General features: G+C 39.9%; 1 protein-coding gene across 13 annotated transcripts in view; it reads left to right on the top strand.

The window, feature by feature from the left end:
- Nucleotides 1-14,261, top strand: part of APBB2 (amyloid beta precursor protein binding family B member 2) — a 169,966-nt gene that overhangs the window by 12,488 nt on the left and 143,217 nt on the right. For 10 of the 13 annotated variants that reach the window (XM_030449632.1, XM_030449622.1, XM_030449625.1 and 7 more), the window contains exon 2: nucleotides 6,463-6,599. The exons of the other annotated variants lie outside the window; for them this stretch is intronic. The gene's annotated coding sequence lies outside the window, so the exon portion shown is untranslated. The remainder of the gene's footprint in view (nucleotides 1-6,462; nucleotides 6,600-14,261) is intronic. 13 annotated transcript variants of the gene reach the window in all.

Genomic DNA, 14,261 nt, shown 5'->3' with positions numbered 1-14,261 from the left:
CACAGGAATGCTTTGCTCTTCTGGAGACTAATACAGTCTGAGGTAGAAATATCTGCATGCCATATGGAGAACAGCACTAAAATGATCCGTGGTTTGAAATGGATGTTTTCTTAGTTGTTAGCCTTAACTAGAAAGCACCACAATATCTTAAGCTCAATATAATGATTAAACTTAAACCAGTTCCTTTAGAGGACCTTCAGTTATGGTGAACCTCTCAGTTTTGCAAGGTGAGAGCAGTGTAGCTGGAGCAGGTTGGTGTCACTGGGTGGCTACAGAGGCAAAGCACTGGAATACATGAACAGTGAGGGTTTGATCCAGTCTGATGTGAAGCAGGTATTTTGTTCTTGTTTTGTTTTTTTTTTTAAGAAAAAAGGCAACTCTTGGGAAGTCTAACTCTAATGCTGTTATCTTAAGAGGCACCAGAGATGGCTTTAGAAATTGAACTCTTATTGTAGAAAGGTAGCTCACTGTAAGAACTGATATGAGGGAACTTGCTTTCTTGCTTCTGAACAGGGATAGCCTTAGGAGGGTTTTACATGCTCATTTCCTTTTTAAGCCCACTGTTGCTTTTTTGGATAATAATTTTTGTATCTAAAACAACCACTTTCTTAGAACCAAAGACAAAGAGCAAAGCATTTGTAGTGCTAGCATGGGCTTGGCAGTTTTTAATTAGATGCTTTAGGTACAAAGTTAACCAGCATGCCAACACGAATTTTTGGATCTACTGGTTTTCCTGTTGTCACGTGGATTTCTCCACATTAATCTAACTTTTGATAATTGTTCCATTGATCCAGTTACCTGTTTTAGGCTGCCCTTTCCACATTGACTTAGGGAAGATTAAACATTTCATGTATATTAGAAATGAGAAGTTTTGTCTTCAGAAATGGAACAGGCCTCTATGGAGGGAGAGTAGGGAGAACAGCAAATCATGTCTTCTTCTTTCTGCATCCTGAATGAAAATGTGTAGGTAGATGCTGTGTTGAGGTCCTACTGCTGTGCTAGGGCTTACACTGTCCTCAAACTGTCCCTGAAGAGAGCTTCATCACTTCCACATTTTGTTGTAACCATCACAGTTCGGTTGCTTAGAGGTGTGATCTAAATAATAAAAGCTTATGGGGACCAAGCAACTTGCAGAAATGGGCTTAGAAATGGGCCAGCCAAGGTCAGAGCTGCCCAGATGTCTACCTGATGGCCTCAGCTCTCTTGTCTCTTTTTAAGGTGCTTTATGTTATCACAAGGTGTATGATGTTAGAATTGCTCCTTAGCCTTTTAGATAAAGTTGTGCTATGCTTTCTGGTGAGGAAGTTAATAAGAAGGTTTAAAACTTGTTATTAAGGAAATCTGTTAGTGTTTTACCTGTGCATATGCTGCACATCTGAGCTGTATGGAAAGGGTGTTACACACTGCCCTGGCATGCCAGCAAGTGTAATGGAAATAACACTTGGGAATTTTTCAGTGAATTTTTGAGTGACTGCTGTTAATACTGGCATGTATGTGGAAGCCTTTAGCATGCAGAGCATTAATTGCTACTCCAGATAAACGTGGAACAGCTAACCAACCAGTAGAGCTTTATTCTGCTGAATTAGTTCTCCTGCTCTTGGATATCAGAACTGGCAGAAATTCAGTGTCTGAATGTCATGTGGTGACCCCTTTGTCCCAAGGACCTCAGGTGTGGCTGGGGCTGCTGTGTGCTGCCCACCCGGAAACCCCTCTCCCATGTCCCTTCCCCAGCAGAGAGAGGACTGACACCTCCTGGTCCAGAGGCTGGAGAAGCTGTCCTGCTGCCCTACAGTCAGTCACGTGGAGAGTTCCCAGCTTGGTGGGCATTGGTTACAGAGATAGAAATGCTGCTCCTCAGGATTACCTTTTGTATAAAGAAGATAAGCTAATGGGCATATTTTAAGGAAAATAGGGGTCTTCCTGAGGGTTGGGTTTTTTTCTAATTTAAAAGGAAACCACAAGCTTTGAATTTTTGTTTCTCAGCAGACTGCTACTTCTTGGAGTAGGTGAACCAGGAGCTTCAGTAAAAGCTTTTATTTTTTTGGATGGCATAGTTTATTATTTATTTCCCACATAACACATCAGCCCTGTTTGTACTGAAAGAGAACTGTACAGGTTTTGGAGGTATGGGTGGTTTGTTTTCTTGTTTGTCTATTGTGGGTTTTGGTTGTTTTTTTGTTTGTTTGTGTGTTTGTTTTTTTTTTTATTAAAAGAACCACCTATATTTTAAACTTATACCCTGAGAAGTGAAGTATTATGTTTTCATTCTTTGCATATTTCTTGGGTTTGGTTCTAATAGAATATGAGCATGTGCAAAACTTATTTGTTTTCCTAAATGCTAACAACCCTGGTATGTTTGAAGCACTGTGTTGTGTATTTACAGAAGAAACAGTCAGTCTTTTGATATATAAAGTTTTAAAACAGATATTAGAGGAAAGAAAAAACTGTGAATGGAAAATGGGACAAAATGCAGCATAGGTTTATGCGTAGCTAGGCTGTGCCAGAGTGAATGACTTTTTTTTTTTAACTTTAAAGTGCAATTTAGGATAAATATATTTATCTGTTTTTTTAATAAAACATTTTTTTTTAATTATCATAAAATGGGAAACTTTAAGCTGGAGGAGTGGCTCACTAGAGTTAAGGGTCTGGCTAAAGGGGAAATACTAGAAAAAACAAAGGATATCCTTGGTCAGGGAAGACCAGTGAAGGGATATAGCCACAAAATCTTGACAACAGGTTAGGAATATGCAAAAGATGTATTAATCTGGCTGGTATTAAACGAGATGTTGTAGCCATGTTGTAGATGTATGTTACATAGTGTACTGTAGAAATCTTGTCTAGAAAGAAGTGAATCATTTTGATAATGAGAAGTCAGAAAGATGATTTTAAACCCAACTCAGTACGAGAAGACTCCTGTTTTGAGCACATGCTTTGGCTTTGACCCAGGCAGAACCCAGCATTTTGCAGGGAGGTGCTTTGGGGTTTCTTGTCTCTCCTTTTCTCTGGTCTCTCCCAGTTTCCAGCTTCATCTGTTTACTTTTTTTAAAAAATCATGCTCTTTCTTTCCTAAGTCATACAGTATTTTCTTTGTGCTTATGGCTCAAAGCTTTATGGAAAAGCAGTGCTCTGTAGTTTCTGGGCTCTGGACCACTCGTAGCTATGCTGTTTCGTTTGGGTTCAGCTTCCTCTTTGGCCTCTCAGATCTTACCAGGAAGTGGATTAAAAAGGCAATAGGGGAGTTTGGATTTTCCTCTAATTTCTAAGGCTTTCCCATGTACTTTAATGCATACATAATTATAATAACAGTATGTTAAGTAAAAAAAGCTTACATAATACCTTTCTAGTTATTAAATTCTATCATTACCTAAATTTAATTCATGGTCAGGGTCTATGTAACCTGAAGGTTCTCAGATTTGGTGGTTGGTTTGTGTTTTCATAGTTGTCTTACTTAAAAATAACACCATCTTCCCGATTTTTTTAAATGACAGTGTAGCCCTACTGTGGGTAAATGATTGTATCTTTGAATATAGTGCAGGTAACTTAGGAGCTGCCTGCCATAATGATAGGGAGTAGTGGCCTAAGTAGTGTCTGTTCTTGTTCCTTGCAGACCTGCATAGCAAATGAAGGTGACTCTGCAAGGTAGACAGGGAAGATACTACAGCAAGGATGAAGGATGGCCACTCTAAATACTCTAATGTATCTAAAATCTTCATGGCAGCAATTTGAGATTTTCCATGCAGAATCATTGTGAGCCTTTTATTCAAATGGTAAACCCTGTCTTGTGTTAGATTCTAAGAGCAATATAGGAAATAAGGGTTTTCTTCTCTAAAGGGAGATGTTTACCAGTCTTGATAATGAATGGCATGCCACTTGTAAGTAACCTGTTGGCATTGGGGTATGACAAGACTGTGAGAAGGAATGCTAACTTTGTTTTGTTCATGGTCAGGATTTCAAGCATGTGCAACACCATATTTATTCCCAGATGATATTTCCAGCTGGATGGCTTTGGCTGCTGCTGCTAAGTTATGACAGGATTTTGATATTCTGGGATAACATTTTTACCTGCCAGAAAAATACTTAAAGTAGTAAATGAATGCCTGCAGAACTTTGTCTTTGGCCTACTGATGCTAATGGGATAGATGGGGTGAAATACAAGTGATACACTAGAAGTGGGACCTGAATCATATTTGAAAGGCATGTCTCTTCATTCATCTGAATTTATGCCTTCTCTCTCATCAAATACTGCAAAATCTTGAGACTGGGTCATATGAATCCTGAAGAGTGCAAGCCAGAGACAACTTTGCTTTTGCTTGAATTATCTGGCTCTGAACTGGTTTGGCTTTGGGATGTATTTAAGGAGCAGCCAAGTTGGAGCGTGTTTTTGATGCTTATTTCCTGGCAGACAGTGTGACCTTTGTAGTTTCAGGATATTGTTTTTCCGAAGTGCGCTTTTAGTTCTAATGCTTCAGCTGGTACTCCTTTAAAACTGATATATGTCCAAGGACCAAGAGAAAGTAATTGTCTGACAAGGGAAAACTGGAGACTGAATTAGACTGGTGAAATATTGAGGTCAAGATATTCTTTAGTTGAAAACATTTGCGCTTGACAATTAGCATGTCTTTATAGCAAGAGTTACATTCTTGCCATGAAGAAGCTGCAAAACACAAGACAAAATTACCCAAAGCTAAAGATTTATTGACTTTGCTATTTTTTTAACTTCTTCCCAAAACAGGCTGCAGTATATCATGAAGGGAGGTAGCTGTGTTTGGGCTCAAGTGTCAGGAATCACTTATTGACTGCAGCAGGTCTGATACAGAGCAGTGTTTAGCAAATGCATGAATTTGTGTTGGAGGCAGGAGCAGAGCAATGGAAGGTTCCTAATGGGTTTTGTACATGATTAAATGGGGATAGAGGCAGGGAAGCTGTGGCACAGGGCAGAGGAGGTGTAAGCATGTGTGCCATTTGGCCCTGTTTCAGTCTGCTGTGGTGGATTGGGCCATAACATCTGTCCTCCACATCCCTTTTTGCTCTGCCAAGGAAACATAATCTTGCAGTGTTACTTGAGGTTTTTCTGTACAGATGTACCTTTTAACTGCAGTCAGGACAGAGTAACTCCTTCTCCTCTGGGTAACCAGTTAGTAGCATTGCTTATGTCCCTGTATGACCAGAAATACAGAGAATGATTTATAAAACTTTCCCTCCTGTAGAGCACTTTCCTCCAAGTTCAAATAGATAGGGAAATTCAATGTGGCTGGTATATTCGGTTGTGGTTTTTAAGGTTGGTTTGTTTGTTGTTGTTTTTTAATAATTAAAGGTTGCTGTTAAATCCTCTTCAATTTATTTTTTTAAACCCTCTGGTCATATCAAACTGGCTAACTTTAGTGTTTTTAGTGTTGTTAGGGAAGAACATTTTATTCAGAAAAACAGTGTATTGTGGAACAGTTAACATTATAAGAAAAAATACTATTTAATGACCAATAGAGATGATTGATGTTGCTAAGGCAACTATGTTGCAAGACATCAGAACAAAGGAGTATAGACATTGTGGATTTGTGCCACAAAGGTGCATGCCTACAGTTTCCTCTATATAACCACATGGTGCTTAATCATGAAAAGATCTCTGTCTGCATTGGCAGTGGAATTTCAGACGTGCTCTAACGTCTGGTTTGTGTAAGGATTCCTGTGTGTGTTAAATGTTTGGTAACTGTGTTTGTGTCTTTGGGGGTGAAAATTGGAGTAAGGTGGCTTGATAATGTGCAGTTGATATTAAAATAGATATGCAGTTGTCTTTTCTTACTGAGTCATAGATATGAGATGTAGGTGTCCCTAAGGCAGCACTTTCTGTAGTCCCTGGGGAAATTTCTCCACCTTGGTTGCTAGTGCTGGAGCTGTAAGTGCCAGCTGCAAGCCATCTGACTGGTTTGGTCATGTAGATGGTAACCAGGATGGTTGATACATCTCTAGGGAGTGTGTGACATCCAGGAACTGGCACAAGGAAAGTCATCTTGCTGCTGGTTTGTTTACTTGTGGCTCACTCTTCTGTAATAAAAAAACAAGACTTCATGAATGACCTCAGGTCAGTGGCAGGCTGTTTGTCCTTGAAAGACTAAGCCGACACAGTATTTAAAACTTCCAAATAACAAGAATTAGCAGTCTGGCAGCCTAAACTGACACACACTTTTAATAGCATGTGGGACTGTTTCTCCGTTGCCTTCTCAGAGTTGCTGTGTTTTGCAGCAGGCATTGTGCTCCTGGAAGGATTTGCAGACACTTCCAGTTGAGTTGGGCTCCTGCCTTCTGTTGCTGGGGTGTTTTGTGTTTCCAGAGTGCCTTTTGGTGCCTTCAAGACCTTTTATCAATCTGGCCTTACCATGGCATTGAAAACCAGACTCATATAAAAATAAGCTGTCTAGACCCAAATTCAAGTTGCTGATGTGTTTCATCATACCCTTTTCCTAGCAGGGATCTCTGTGGCCAGTGAGGAGGGGAAAGCCCACCAGCTTGTTTGCAACGTGAGAGCCTGCACTGTGCTGAAGAAAGAATCCCTTGGTGCTGAGTAGGGGCTTTTGAAGTTGCAATGAGGAGACTTTCTTGAAAATGTAAGTTTCTGGGTTAAAAAGAGACCACTTATTTTCTAAATTTACCTGATGCCCTGAAATACGTGCATTTAGAAGTTTCATTGAAATTGTGATGCATAGTACATTTAAATGAAAACCACCATATGTTCATGGCTAAGACATGCTTTTAATGATTTTCCTGTTCTGCACTTTAATACATACTGAGATATTCTGCTCTGACCTTTTTCCTTAATGTAAAAGTTCTTTTTAAAGTATACTGTGGGGTTTTTGTGCCTCCAACTTTACCTTTAATTTTAAATGAACTTAGAGTAAAACAGTTCAATACAAAAGCCCAAAAATTTCCTTTCCATTGTATTTTTTTGGGGTTCCACATCTTTCCAGACTTTTTTTTCCACTCTCCTTCTGAACTGGGAGAGGTTATAAAGTGAAGGTTTGGGGATTAGCTGTAGACACGTCCATCCCATCTGCAAGAAAGGTGCTGCAGTTAGCTCTTCCAAGATCTAGCTGTTGAATCCAAAAGAAATGCGATTTGGAAACATTCAGAGACTCCATTCAGGCTAAATGTAATGTGGAGTTTTAGATGTGTGCTCTTCAAGAGCTTCAGGCCCACGTCACTAAGAGCAAGAGGCAGAAAACACCTGGAGAAGTCAGTGACGGTTATCATGCATCCCTCTTCCCAGAGCCAGCTGGACACTGTCTTGGTGCTGTCTCTTAGCAGTACAAAAGCAGTGTGTGCCATCCTTGGTTACAAAAGCTGATCATGAAGGAGGACTCCATTCTGCTTGGTGTTTCTAATTGAGGATACACACATTCAGTAGTTAAAAGAGCAATTTGGGCAACTTGTCTCTTACATGACTTTGGTAGTGTGCAGTGCTGGGGCAGCTGCAGTTTGCATGACTCTTGAGGTAAAGATGATAGTAGCCTTTTTAACTCAAGTAGAAATTGTATAAATTAGTATTGCAGAAATTCTTCTCAACTGTTAAGATACAAGGTACACCGTGGCTAATGTGAATTACTGTTGGAGTAATGATGAGATGAAAAATGGAATACCAAACACTGTTTTAACTTAACAGCTGTGGTTTCTGTGATAAAGACACAAATCCCTTTGCATGAAACAAACCACAGCTTGGGAATTTAAATATTTTAGCCTGTTTTGAGTATATATGGACAATTAAGGATACTTCAGATTCTGAGAGGAAGTTTTTCTTCTTTATGTTGCTCTGCGCAATCACATGGAGGAGAAGGTTAGGAGTCCTTAGAAAGCTATTTCTGCCATAAAATGGTTTCTTAAAAGCTAAGCTGATACAACCCTGAATTCAGTTTTTGGGAGTTAGTATTCATAGCATCTGAATGTGCAGGTTCAGAGGGCAGCTGCTGTGGGGTGCCCTTTGGGTGCTCTGCTGCTAGGGATGAGGCTGGTGGGGTGCTGCTGCCCTGGCTGGGCACTGGCTGCTTAGCATGGCCACTGGTGATGCTGGAAGTCTTCCTCACTTCTCCCCTCCTAGCTGGTGTACTGTGAAGCTGAAAAAATTCCAGTGATAGCCAAGCTTGAAATCAATTAGGCACAAAGCAAAATGGGTAATGAAGAAAACCAAAAAGTGATAGCTGGGTGTGAAGCATCATCAGAGCTTCATTAAGGGCCCTATGATTGACAGATGCACAGCATCTTCATTTGTGTGTGTGGAAGCTGGGCCAAAGCTTCCTTAGTATTTGCTGGAAAGGCTAACTTGATTGTAGCTCCACTTCTTTGCCAATCCAAGCCATGTGTTCTGCTTCTAAAATAACCAGTCCTGTATCACTGCTCTATCCAATGCAGATGTTTACCTTCCCCTTGACCTCCCCTCCCCCCCAAAGAGCCTCTGGTCTAAACTTCCCGATTAAACCTGATTTATTCAGGTGCTTTAACTGTGTTCTTATTTGGTTTATATCATTAGTTTTATACAGCTTTCTGAGCAGTTGTGAACTCCTCTCACAGTTTGTACTCAGCATGCCTTTTTTTTTTTTTTTTCTTTTTTTTTTTTTTCTTTTTTTTTTCTTTTTTTTTCTTTTTTTTTTCTTTTTTTTTCTTTTTTTTTTCTTTTTTTTTTTTTTAAGAAGGTATATTTGAAGGGCATGAATAAGACTTCAGAAAGTCTCCTTCAGTGCCTGCTGTGGCTCAGCATGAGAGGGGAAAACCAAATCCGCAGGGAAAAACAGTTATTATGGGAGCAGAAATGATTTCTGATTGAGACTTGCTATTCAGAGTCTGCTTTCATGTTTCCTGTTTCAGTCTTATAGAAGCCTGTGCATTATATGATGAATTAAATGGCTTTTTAATAAGAACATAACTAGTATCTCTCAAACTCTGTAATTTAGGCACTTATATGAATAATAGCACATGATGTATAATAGCATGTTGCCTTCCATTTTCCAGACTCTAATAGAGAGGGCAATGATGCACAAATGTGTAATTTAATTAGGTCTTGATTTTTAGCACTTTGCGGCCCACTTTATGCAGATATCTTTCTTTGTATTGCGGTGCAGTTGAATCATTGAAATGATCTGAGCAGTTAAACTGCCCAATTATTACTGCAGTGAGTCTGCAGAGTCTCCCCTATATTTTAATTCTTGTTTTTCTTGAGCAAAGCATGTTGGAAGACACAGTTGAGAAAATCTCTTTTTAACTTACTGGGCTAGTATACATTTATATACATTTACATTTGTATACTTACACCTAAGCCAATGTCTGCTTATTAACCTCCTCTGATGGAGCCCTGCATGCACAACATGGCTCCTGTCTGAAGGGAAACATTGGCTTTAGTGCCTGCAGATGAAAGCTGCCTCAATGGCTTACATGGCTCCTGTCTGAAGGGAAACATTGGCTTTAGTGCCTGCAGATGAAAGCTGCCTCAATGGCTTGGGCTTTTCTCTGAGAGGTCTGGATCTGAGCATTTTCATGCAATGGAGCAAGTGGTTCCCTCTGCTTCCTGTGCGAGTGCTGCTGCTGCAGAGTTGCTGCATAAAGGTGACTTTCACCCCACTATAATGGAAAGAGCAAACTTCCACCCTGCTTCTGGAAAGGACTAACCAGGCACCTCCATGGAGTGTTTGGCCTGGAGTCTGTGACCATCTTGTATCCTTGCAGTGGGTAACATTTCAGGCAAATGCAAACGTTCTCATTTTCAGTGTTTATTTCCCCATCTTCCACCCTACCTGTGGATGCTGTCCACTGTGAAATGTTGACTGCACTGAAATCAGGTACCTGTTTTCTCAACGATATCCTGCTTGGTTTTGCATCACTCTGGTTCTTGTAGGAATATCCTTTAGTTACAGCTAAAGCATAGACTGTATGTCATGCTTTGCCATCCTTCCTTTCAAAGTGCCTGTTCTTTGTTTCAGACTGTAAAAGTCACAGATACCCTAGTGATATCCTGAAAATATGGACAGGCCTCTGGCTGTTATGTAAGAATTGAAAATTAATTGAAAGGGTTCCTCTTCCCTTTCAGTAGAGATGATGACTGGACTTCAATAGAGAGAGGAAGTGAATGGGCCTGTGCAGACTAGAATGGGCTACTTTCCTGGGCCAAAGAGGCTTTTAAAAGGAGACCCTGTGGAGAAGATGGAATTTGATGAGGTTACCCATTGGAGGAGATAATGTCCTGGAAAAGCAGTGACTTGGACAACAGTACTGGTTGCTCTTGCACATGGCTTATGACATGACAAATCTTGATGGTCTCCAAAGACCACTTAATTAAATTTGAACACAGATAAATTAATCACATTTGCCTGACTTACAAAATGGCAGAAAAAGATAGGAAACTTACTTTTCTTCAATTTGAAAGAAATTCTCCTGGGCTTGTCTTGAGGGCTGCAAGATGCTTTAATCTAAGAGCTATTGATTTACCTAAGCTTCAAGACAGGACATTCGTTCTCTGAGAAAATAGATCTTTGCCCACACATGACTCTAAATATATGCTTCCTGAGGTGAAGGGCTTGAAAAGTCTTAAGCAGCACATGCAGTACCGAGAAGATGATTAAGGAGTATGTATGTGTCCAGATGCTGAGTATGCAATTTCTGAAACAATTTAAAAATTTGAGCAATTTATATAGAGGGTCCTGTTGAGTCTATTATGTGTGGAGTGATGAAAGGAAGAGGAGAGCTCTGTGGCTAGGGTATATGGCTTCCAGAAAGACCTGACAGATATCCAGATGTAAAATGCCCCAAGCTATCATTAAAATCAGTATTCTAGAGCTATACAGGAGGTGAGTCTGAGATCAGAGAGCACTCAAAGGAGAGCTTCTTTCCCTTCTGCTGAGTGGTAGCCAGCTCTGCAAAATTTTAGCCTTCCTCTGAGCAGCCCTTCTACACTGTTCATGTGGGGCTTTCATTCCTGCTTACACAAGGATCAGAGGCTCCATTGTTGCCTATGTTGTCTATGTGGACAACTTTCTGGACCTTCCATCTTTTTGGCTCTTGGCACTATGCAGTTGATGCTTCGTCTTTTTTTCCCAGCCAGGCTGACTCTGTGTAGGTGATAGCCAGGAAAGGCAGAGATGAGATTACAGGGCAGGCAGAATCATAGTCATGGGGTGATTTAGATTGGATAGGAAGGGATCTTTAAAGATCTCGTAGTCCAGCAACCCTCTTGCTGTGTGCAGAGTCATTTTTTTGCATTGCTAAAGCTCCAGACAGACAACACTTCTAGTGATGGGGCACCCACAGCTACCCTGGGTAACCTGTTCCAGTGTCTCACCACCCCAAAAAAAAAAAAAAAAAAAAAAAAGAAATTCTTCCTTATGTCCAGTATTAATTTACCCTCTTTCAGTTTAATGCCTGGTTCAGTTGCAGCAGGTGCTGCTGCTCATCTGCAGGGCTCCTTTTGCCTGGTACCAGCACCACATCCACAACTGACTGAGCTTTATCTGTGCCAGGTAGTGATGTGCTGCATGCTGACTAAGACTGGGAATTGCCAGGGTGGATCAGAGCCTGTGTACCTCTGTTTCCAATGTCTCTTCTACAAGGTGTCAGTGCTGTTTATTTCCAGAGGAAAAAGTAGGAGCACCTCTGGTTTTTATAGGATAGTCTCTCCTACTGTAGTTCTATCATGGTCTGTAATGGTTAGATATAGACCCACACCTTCAAGGTTGTCAGCAAATGAATTTTAGTAATGAGTTGTGTGAATTCTAGTAATGAATTATGTGTTAATGGAACATCTGTGTTCGGTCTTGGTCCTCACATAAAACATGACTTCCTGTAGGAATTAATTTTAGTTCATATTTATACACACATGCATTCTTGTATACGTAAACAGAAACTACCAGACTTCCTTTTCCAAGTTATTTTCTATTTTATCATACTTGGGTGTGTTTCAACAGATGGGGATAGTTCAGGAAAGCAGTCTGAGGATTTTTCCATTCCCTGAGCTAGACATTACCTCTTTCTGAAAAGTGTAACCCTGTCTGGGTTAGCAGCATCTTTTGGGGTGGCTAGCACAGTATATTATTCTAGAGGAGTCTTGCACTTTTGTCTTCTAGAGGACATCTATTAGACTAATTTTATATATATATATTTCAATTCTGTTCATGTAAGGGTATGGAATATGTGGGGGGATTTTTCTGCTCTCAAGCTATGGCTGTATCTTCAACAGAGATTTCTGCTGACCTGTTCCAATTCCCTTTCTAGAGCCTTGAATTAATGGTTAAATTAAAAATCCTATGAGACTTAATAACTATTGTAAAAGCCTGCATTTGGCGTGCATTTGTTAATAATACTAAATTCTATTGGCATTGTATTTCTTGTTCATCTATTTTACTTATTTCTCTTTGCTGATTCTTCATGGTCCTTTCAGATACTGTTTTTAATCAGAAACTATCATCTGCTGATGTTCCTACTTCTCATCTCTCCCTGCTGCAGCCTTTCTTTCAGTTCATTGGGCACAAGGACATGGGAGAGAGGCTGCTGCTCATCTTTGCTGGCAGACACACTGAGCCCTTATTTTCCTAACTAGGATTTGATATGTGTGCATCCCACCCCCTGACCATCACCTTCTTATCTTGGCAAGCCTGTGGTTGCCCAGGGGAGTCTGATGCCCTTCCCCTCTTTCCTTGGCTGGGTAGGCAATAAAAAGAGCACCTCGTAGGAAATGCTTCACGAACTGCTGAATGTCAGATCCCCTCTCAGACACTGGCGTGTGTGTCATGGCTGGCCAGGGTTAGTTTGTTGGCACTGAGAGAAGTTTGGGCTTGTGTGCTAGTTAGTTACTGGTGGCCTTCACAGAGCAGTCCAGTATGCATTCTTTTTTGCATTTTTTTGGTAAAATGCATAGAAATTGATATTCATGTGTAATACAATAACTCAAAGAATGAAGGGTCGGTAAGTAAGACAAAGTCTTGTCTTAGTAACTATAGCTATTTAAGAATTAAAAAATTTAAAACCACATTGTTTTGGCTGCAATGTTCTGAAGTGTTTTCTTCTTTGGCTAGTAAATGTCAGTTGCTTTAGAAGTGTTAAGAACTTGGATGTGTTCCATCCTCATCTTCCAGCCTTTCTTGTTTCTTTTCCCCCCTTACTTAGCTTTATGCCAAAAAATACAACTCAAATGACTCAGACATGAGAACTCTTATTTCATTTTTTAGCCCACCTTTTATATCCCATTAACTTCTAGAAAGCCACTATTTGGAATTAACACTAAGCAGCAACCATGAAAGTGTGTGTTTGATTCCACTTTGTAAAAACTTAGAGTAGTTAAAACTTTGAGAGAAGGGGACCCATGTTCAGCAAGATGCGGGTGCACAGCTGGGCAGCTGGCAGGTGCTGGTGGGTGCTCAGTACTGCAGAAGGAGGGGGCTTGGATCCAGTTTTCAGCTTATTTCCCATCCAAAACTGATTATTATTATTTCAGTATCTACAGGTAAGTAACTGAAAAGCATGTGCTTTGAAATACACTTTTCAAGTATTTCTGTGCAATAGTAGTCAAACTTTTAATGAGCACTGAGGTGATAGTTCCATAATAATTTTTAATGAACTACTATGTTTTTTTTAACTTAAAATTTGTAGTCCCTATCCTGAGGAACCAAGGCTTTCTTGTTTATTAAATAGCATGTAACATCAGAATACATTTATGTGGTGAACTTGATCTAATGATAGTTAAAGTTCAATTTGATAACAGCACCTATTCACATGTTGCTCTGGTTTTGCTGCACATGAACTTTAATTTTTAGAGATTGATATCTTTCCTGTATTCAAAAGTTAAAAGAAATGCTGGAGTAGCTTCCGGCAATAAAACTAAACTGCCCAGCTTTCCTGTGAAACTTCCAGTACTTCCTGCTTCTGTTCTGGCTTAAAATGAATGGTCTGGAAAAAAAATACCCTTTGTTCTGTCATTTCCACTTCTGATTTTAGCAAGAATGTCAAAGCAAGAAAGCACTGTAGCAGTAATAAATAAAAATTTAAAAATTAATCATGACCACTTTATTTTCTAATGACAATGTTCAGAACTTCACGTTTCTTGCACTGTTTTTATATAAAAGGTTGTCTATGCCTGCCTGTACTTCCACTTGAGATCTCAGCAAATGCTTGTGTACATACATAGAAAGAGAGAGGAAAAAATTAATTTATCAGGAAAAACAAGCAGATGAATAGAGACAAAAATCTCTGTAAGAGTTGCTTGACTTGGGGAACAATTGGCAGATTAGAGCAGATAA

The sequence above is a fragment of the Calypte anna genome, chromosome 4A (genome assembly GCF_003957555.1).
Source record: "Calypte anna isolate BGI_N300 chromosome 4A, bCalAnn1_v1.p, whole genome shotgun sequence".
NCBI classification, from domain to species: domain Eukaryota; kingdom Metazoa; phylum Chordata; class Aves; order Apodiformes; family Trochilidae; genus Calypte; species Calypte anna.
This window is presented reverse-complemented; position numbering and strand designations above follow the sequence as displayed.